We start from the raw sequence: 8,501 nt of genomic DNA on the forward strand, positions 1-8,501 counted from the left end.
TAAGTTTTATTAGAGTTCATATTAGACAAGTTTCCCTTAATTTTTTGGAGATATTCCTTATAGGACCCACCATTTTTTGCTCTGAAATCTTCGAAATAACACATTTTTTTCAACCGGTTTATGGTATTTCCTTATTTTTGTTAGAAGTTTAGTCAAATTCATTCACAATTACAAATATTGTTTCGTTATTTGCCGTATATTCAAGGTCCTTATTGAGGGGTTCAGCCCCTACCGGGGTTTAAATTCTAATTAGCGATGCGGAATTTATCCTGGAAAATAATTCTAGGAAGGATGACTAACTTTTCTGCTATGATTTTAATGGTCAAGTTACAATTTTCTTAAGAAATATTCTTGTTAACTTGTACAACAGTAACTATGTACAATAGATTGTATACTAGGCCGGGACGATTTGAAAACCTTAATGGGCCCTTCGCGTTTCTGATTCCTGGGTTTGAACTGAGCAAAAAAGTCCACTGGACCATATGTCTACCGCGAAAATCGACCCTCCCGATTTTGACTTTAAGTTTTCTATTGGCGTTTTTGGATATTTTGGCATATAGCAGCCAAACCATTTAGTTTTGCGACCGAACAGAAAGGCCAAAATTGTAGCCAACACAATAATTAAGAACTCTCTAGTACATCGCGAAAGTATTGGAATGCTCCTTCAGTCGGTTTAGGCCTTGATAAAGTGCACATTTGTTGTCAAATATCGATAAATGACATTGTGCTACAAAAGTTGACCAAAAAAATATTCAAGCGTTCTGTTACAAAATTCTATCGTGTTGGGGTCCATGGACAACGAAAATACTTTTGGTTCGGTTGGGTTACTTCGTTTTATTATTTTATAACGGTAAAAGTAGTGAAAATTTGGGTTTCTTACATTTTATAATTTAAACGGGCATATCTTCTTTTTTCACTACGGATATCTATTGATCCTTTTTCCTATTAAAGTGATGAATAACATCTTCCGAATAAGCTATTATTTGTTCAAATCGGTTAATAAATGGCTAAATTATAGTGATTGATTCATACCAATACAATTACTAAGTACTTTAACTGTTTTTTGTTTTGTTCAATATTAATTTTGAAAATTATGAGAAATTCAGTTTAAGTACAAAGTAATTGTATTGGTATGAATCAACCACTATAATTTAGCCATTTATTAACCGATTTGTACAAATAATAGCTTATTCGGAAAATATTATTCACCCCTGTAGTAGCAAAAGGGATCAATAGAAAACCGTAGTGAAAAAAGAAGATATGCCCGTTTAAATTTGAAAATGTAAGAAACCCAGATTTTCACTACTTTTACCGTTATAAAATAATAAAACGAAGTGACCCAACCGTACCAAAAGTATTTTCGTTGTCCATGGACCCCAACACGATAGAATTTTGTAACAGAACGCTTGAATATTTTTTTTGGTCAACCTTTGTAGCACAATGTCATTTATCGATATTTGCCGACAAATGTGCACTTTATCAAGGCCAAAACTGCCTGAAGGATGTACTAGAGAGTTCTTAATTATTGCGTTGGCTACAATTTTTGCCTGTGTGTTGGATTGCAAATCTCAATGGCTTGGCTGTTATATGCCAAAATATCCAAAAAACGTTAATAAAAAACTTCAAGTCAAAATCGGGAGGCTCGATTTTCGCGGTAGACATATGGTCCAGTGGACTTTTTTGCTCAGTTCAGTCCCAGGAATCAGAATCGCGAAGGGCCCATTAAGGTTTTTTTCCTTCCACACAAATCGCCCCGGCCCACAGTGCATCCACTTGTATGGAGAATGTGGCCAAAAATACTTAGACTGTAAAAATCAAGCCAATGCGCCGGTTACAGCTTTGTGCTGCTGCGAAAAGTGTTTTATAAAACCACAAGCGTAACATTCTCCCCCTTTTCCCCTCTGGAGGGGGTAACGGTAAGAATTGTTTTATGCTGTTAATACAAAATGACATGAACAAAGGTCTCGATTATCTTATGATGCAAAAATAAGTTTTGGGAAACAAAACAATCTCCAAAACTACATAAAATCCAACCAAATTAGCGGATTAAAAAAATCAACATTTTTGTCTGAAAATTTGTAAAATTTTTAATATAGATCTTAAAGCGTTCTTCCTGGAAGGCACGTACCGCCAACGTAAGACAAATTTGGAAGAAGATTTCTTCATCTTGCCACTGATACAAATTATGTTAATGTACGTGGTCAGAGAACTGAGTTATACGCTAATACATATATCCATAGAACCCCTATTCTAGGGCAGCTTTAGTCAGCGGCCTACCATTTATAGTCTGGCAGCTGATTTTAATACTGAATAATTTTAAACCCATGAACTACTTAAGAAAATTATTCCCGAGGTGGGCACTTGTGGGCATCATGACTAAAACCTTAGGTCAAATTTAAGTATACGATCGAATTGGCATTACAAAAGACACTAAGAAAATATGCAGCTAACCAGAATTCCACAACACGCTAAAACACTATTTTTTAATGAAAACAAGTAAAAAAGTATCAGTCGGCGTTGCCGACAGAGATATACCCTCAGCCTGTGTATATTGAAACAATTTTTTCCCAAAATACGTATGTATTTAGGGGGTTTTAAAAATTGTTGGCGTTTGAACCGACAAAACTGTTGATTAGGATTAAAGATCAAAAGTTTTGCGGAGGAGATACTAAAAGGAATGGATCGACATTGACCGTTATGGAAGTGGATCTCCAGCCACAACATATTGTGCCATAGGGGGTTTTTACACTCTTCGGGCTGTTTGCTCAAGAAGTATGGACTTGCGCCTAAAAAACTTTTACCGTCGTAATTGAGTCAGCGAATGCAAGTTGCTTCAACAAAAATTAAAGTGATTCGAGAGCATGTCTTAAAGTGAACTTATCCGAAATTTTGTGTGGGAGGTACCGGATGGAGTGGACAAATATAGTCCATATTTTAACCTGATCTATATCTGGTAGATATATTAGGATGTGTAAAGTATAGACCAATTCGGCCAATCCCATCCAGAGTTATCGTGCGCACAATTTTTCCGAACACTTTTGAACTTATGTGGGGGAGGTCCCTGAAGGAGTGGACCGATATGGCTTATCTTCAGACCTAAACTATGTTTAGACTAAGGCCAAATTTTGGACCGAATCGGCAGATCCGTTCGAGAGTTATCTTGCGCTTCAACCACCTCACACGATGTCATAGGGATTTTTTTGCAACTTTCAGGCTATTTTCTCAGGAAGTATGAACATACCCCTGATGAAAGTTGTACCTTCGTATGGAGGGCAGTGAATACAAGTTGCTAAAACAAAAATCAAAGCGATTCGAGAGATGGCTCTAAACTGAACTTTTCCGAAATTTTGTGTGGGAGGTACCCGAAAGAGTGGACCGTTATAATCCATATTCGAACTTGATGTATGTCTAGAAGTAGTATTACCATATGCAAAGTTTGGTTCAATTCGGTTACTCCCTTCGAGAGTTATCTTGCGCACAAGTTTTGCGACAATTTTTGAACATTTGTGGGGGAGGTACCTGAAGGGGTGGACCTATATGGCCCATCTTCGAACTTAAATCAAATCTGGACAAAATATTTGGATACCCAAAATTTGTACCGAATCGATTGATCCGTTCGAGAGTTATCGTGCGCACCAGCCAGTCAGACAGACAGACAGACGGACAGACAGACTTTGCTAGATCTACTCAAAATTTCTGAAACGGATATCGTACAAACATACTTGGGGTCTAAAACCATTATTTCGATGAGGCACATTTTTGGTCGTATCAAAGTGTAAATACTAGAGTTGGGTAATCTAGTTCCTAGTTCCTTGTACTAGTTCCAAAACGTATGAGTAACATCATAAAATATAACGTGTGATGTTAAGTATACTCAGTTTGTTCAAAGAAAAAATGTGGGCCATTGGAACTGCGAAGTGAACTAGATAGTTCCATATAGTTCCTTTGGCACAACTCTAGTAAATACCCTCTTTAGCCTAAAGGCTGAGGGTATAATTAAGGTATTACCTCCTCCTTCAAAATCCACTATAATATTTTGCTATACGTATTTGTTTCGCGATATTTTGAATATATTTACTTGCACTTAAAACATAGGTTGTACTCACAACAAAAAATATTAGTCAAATGTTCCGAATTTTGAAGCTATTCTTAAGAAGATCGCGTTCGAATGAAACAAAAACTAATATATTTTTAAAAAGGTCCATGTCATAGCTGTCAGATTTGCCAAATGTTGTACCAAAATTTTTACATTATTTTTTTTTTATTTTTGTATACGTTCTGTAAGGTAGGAGTAAAGTAACTTCACATCAGTGCAGGAAAAGTTAAACTGTTCACGAAGTTTAAGTTTCAACACATTATGATCAACACAATCAAATGTCTTTGAGTGATCTAATAAGTAGTGTAATTTGGTTGCTGTCCATCGTACTTCTTATGTTTTCTGCAACATCTAATAGGGCTGTGACGCATCTATGTTTGGATATGAATCCTGACTGCTTATTAGTTAGTAATTTGTTCTCATGTAGAAATTCACTTTTTTGCACATGTAGGAGCTTCTCAAACACTTTCGACAGATATGGCAATATCGCAATTGGTCGGTAACATCCCATGGAAATATTTTTAGAAACGGGAATTAACTTAACAAGTTTCCAGACACTAGGATACTGGCTCGTGGTGAGTATATTATTGAATATATGTGTAATGTGGCGTAAAATCTTTGGCAGTAAACTTTTTTTTTTTTTGGATTTGTCTGCTGCAGCAGTTGTCAAGTAGTTGGTCGATTACCCGAAGTAATCATATCCACTGGCTGGTTATTCAGTAACTTCTTAAGTTTGTTTGTACTGAATGAAGTGTGTTTTGATTGGTTTGATAGAACAGCTGTTTTAAAGTGTGATTTTGGCGTGATGTATGAATTTGCATAGTTCTTCTACTTCAGTAGTTGATCTGTTGAGGAGTAACGCAGATAGATTTGTATATTTGTTGAAGATGGAAAAGTTGTTCCTGGGGGTATTATGTTTGCTGCATTGGAACATTACGTAGTTGTCTGATTCAATAGTGTTGCATGATTCACATAGATTTGACGAGGCAATGTTTATTCTATGAAGGTAAGTTTTTCCATAAGTGTGGCCTGTAAGTAGCCTGTTAATTAGCTTTATATTTTCAGGTGACAGTGATAATCCTGAGTGCCAGTGGGATTTTGGAAGCTCAGGGAAAAATTGATGGAAAAAGATTCCTTTGGATCTCGATATGTCTTTGTAGATGGTTTCCCATTCTTTCCAGAGCTCTTGATAGATGGCAGTGAGACCGTCCTTTACTGCAAGGCGTGATGGTATTGTGCAGCCGAAATCTACGGCAAATTTGGCATAGTAATCAGCTCGTTCATTAGCAGTTATACCTATGTGGGATGGAATCCAGATGAATGTAAGTGACGTAATTGCAGAGTTGTTGATTTTGTGTATAATATCATTAGCCAGATAGTTGTGAGTTGTATTGTTCATAAGCAGAAGTAGGACATTTTTACTGTCCGTTAGAATCACGGCTTTTTCAATGCCGTCTTCTATAATAATTTCAATTGCTTTGTAGATTGCATGTAGTTCACCCATGAGTGAAGATAGTTTGGAGTTGATTCTGAACAAAAAGTTGTTGTTGCTTGAAATATTACATACCGCACACCCAGTGCTGTTTGATGAGACTGAGGCATCTGTGGCCCAGATGGAAGTTCCATCACATCTGAACTCATGTAGCTTTTCTTGAAGAGTGCTTCTAAAGTATTCGTTGGGTTGAGAGTTTTTCTTGGTATCAAAGATATCTAATAGGAATATTATTTTATTCGCTGGAAGAGTTGCATGATTGATGACAGTGTCATCAAAAAGGTGTTTGAATTTAATGTATACTTTTCCCAGACTAGTTTTCGGCGAGGGATTTGATGTAATTTTCTTGTATGTACAATTGTGATGAATTTTGAATTTTATCAGCTCCTTGGATGCCAGATATTGTGATCTTTGATCAGGAGGCAGTGTTAGCGATAACGCGTATATGATGTGAACTGGTGTAGATGGAGTTAATCCCAAGCTTCTTCTTAGTGTTTGGTTTTGGAAACTTGTGATTTTGCGGTTGATGTATGTAGGCTAGGGATATAACTTTTTGCACTTTTTTGCAAATATCAAAAATACCACCACATAGCCGTGTAGAGCATGAAAAACTATTATGAAAAAAGGTGTTATTTTTTCTCTATCGCGAAAAAAGTTTCCGCACCCAATGCATTGAAGTTCAGTAATGCATTTTTTAATTTTAGCTGTTATGACAACATATTTGCTTTTAATTAAAATTTTTATTTTTTTGTAATCTAATTTAAAATCATTATCAAAGCGTTCTGGACCAATTTGTTCTCAAATCGCGCAATTTCGGAGCATTTTATGAATTTTTGACACTATTGCAATTTTTGTTTTTTCTTTATAAACTCGTGAATTTTATGTTTATATTTATTGTACCTATCGGACAAGAGAATATGGTGTCATTTGCAACAAATTCGCGAAAGTTACAGAGAGTTTTTAATGTCTTTGCCTGTGAGAATTGTATTTTTTTCTATGAATATTTATTCAAACAAAGCAAATTTAAAATTATAAGTAGAAAAAATATCAAAAGGGTTTTAGTAATTACAGTCGACGCGGAAACTTTTTTCACCGAATCGAGCTTAGAAATGCGTTTTCATTATTAGGACAAAATTCCCCACGTGGTACTGGTGTTGTATTTTTGTAAAAAACATATACGATTCTCACAGGCAAAGTCAACAAAAACAGCCTGTAACTTTCGCGACTTCGTTGCAAATGACCCCATATTCTTTTGTCCGGTAGGTACAAAAAATATAAACATAAAATTCACGAGTTTATAAAGAAAAAGCAAAAACTGCAATAGTGTCAAAAATTCATAAAATGCTCCGAAATGGCGCGATTTGAGAACAAATTGGTCCAGAACGCTTTGATAATGATTTTAAATTAGATTAAAAAAAATAAAAATTTTAATTAAAAGCAAATATGTTGTCATAACAGCTAAAATTAAAAAATGCATTACTGAACTTCAATGCATTTGGTGCGGAAACTTTTTTCGCGATAGAGAAAAATTGACGCCGTATTTCATAATAGTTTTCCATGCTCTACACGGCTATGTGGTGGTATTTTTTTGGTTATAGCCCTAATGTAGGCATATGAGCCATGGAAGAGATTGAATATTCTGTTTTGGAGAATACCAGCGCTTTTGATAATGAAATTGCAGTTTTTGGATGTATTCCTTGTTTGATTGAGTTAACCATTTTGAGTGCGTTGAAAGTTGTGTTGCATGATGAAAGAACTTCTTCATAGTGTTCTTTAACGGTTAAGCTGTTTTTTATATGCCTGCCAAGAAATTTAACTGTATTTACGGCTTGAATTGTTGTGCCTTGAATGCTAATTTGTGGAATTTTCCTTGCGCCCTTAGCAACATACATTACTGCAGTCTTCTCCGTATTTGGTTTGAGATTTAACTGTGACAAGATGCGATGAAATTTGTTGAGTTTTATTTGTAGATTAAGATTGGCAGAGTCAAAGTCTTTGTGTGTAGCTATAATGATAAAATCATCAGCAAATTGAAAAGTGTAAGTTCTTTCGTCATTAATTGCATGTAGACCAAGTGTGTATATCTATATATATAAAAGAGCTTAGTGAGTGAGTGAGTGAGTGAGTGAGTGACTGAGTGACTGACATATCATCGCCCAGACGAAACCGCTGAAGCTAGAAAGCTGAAATTTTGACTGTGGGTTGCTGTCAGTGTGTAGGGGTGAGATAAGGCTGGGTTTTTTGAAATTCGACCTAGAAGGGTACGAAAAGTACTAAAAGGTACTAAATATGGTACCCTTTGTATTAGGCAAACGGGAAGAGCTAGAATTCTGAAATTTGGAATGAGGGTAACTGATAGAGAGTTAGAAAGATGTACCAAAGGGTTTTTGGAAATTCGAACTATTAGTGTACGAAAAGTTACTAAATTTGGTACCAATTGTATATTTTGAGCGGATATAGCTACAATCTTCATATTTGGTATGGGAATCAAGGTTGGGAAGTGGCGTTGATATAAGGACATGATTTTGGAAGTTCGTACTTATGTGTACGAGTAGTACTAAATGGTACTAAATTTGGTACAATTTGGATTTGGGTGAACAGATAGAGCTGAAAACCTGAAATTTGAAATTTAGATTACCGTTGAAGTGTACGATTGAGATATCGGGGTAGTTTTGGAAATTCATACTTATGTGTACGAAAAGTACTAAATGGTACCAAATTTGGTACAATTTGGATTTAGATAGACATGGAAACCTGAAATTTGGAATTAATATTACTGATGGAGTGAAGGATAGAGGTAGTTTTGGAAATTCTTACTTATGGGTACGAAAAGTAGTAAACGGTACTAAATTTGGTACAAATTGGATTTGGGTGAACGGATAGAGCTGGAATCCTGAAATTTGGAATTTAATT

General features: G+C 35.6%; 1 long non-coding RNA gene across 1 annotated transcript; it reads left to right on the forward strand.

Annotated features, from left to right (window-relative positions):
- The first annotated feature begins 4,552 nt into the window (after positions 1-4,552).
- On the forward strand, positions 4,553-7,666 carry LOC141402110 (uncharacterized). Its single transcript, XR_012412530.1, has 3 exons — positions 4,553-5,102; positions 5,162-6,124; positions 7,198-7,666. It is a non-coding gene; the product is annotated as an uncharacterized lncRNA (long non-coding RNA).
- The last annotated feature ends 835 nt before the right edge of the window (positions 7,667-8,501 follow it).

Source organism: Musca autumnalis, unplaced genomic scaffold (genome assembly GCF_047663935.1).
Source record: "Musca autumnalis isolate F117 unplaced genomic scaffold, ASM4766393v1 scaffold_4, whole genome shotgun sequence".
NCBI lineage: Eukaryota > Metazoa > Arthropoda > Insecta > Diptera > Muscidae > Musca > Musca autumnalis.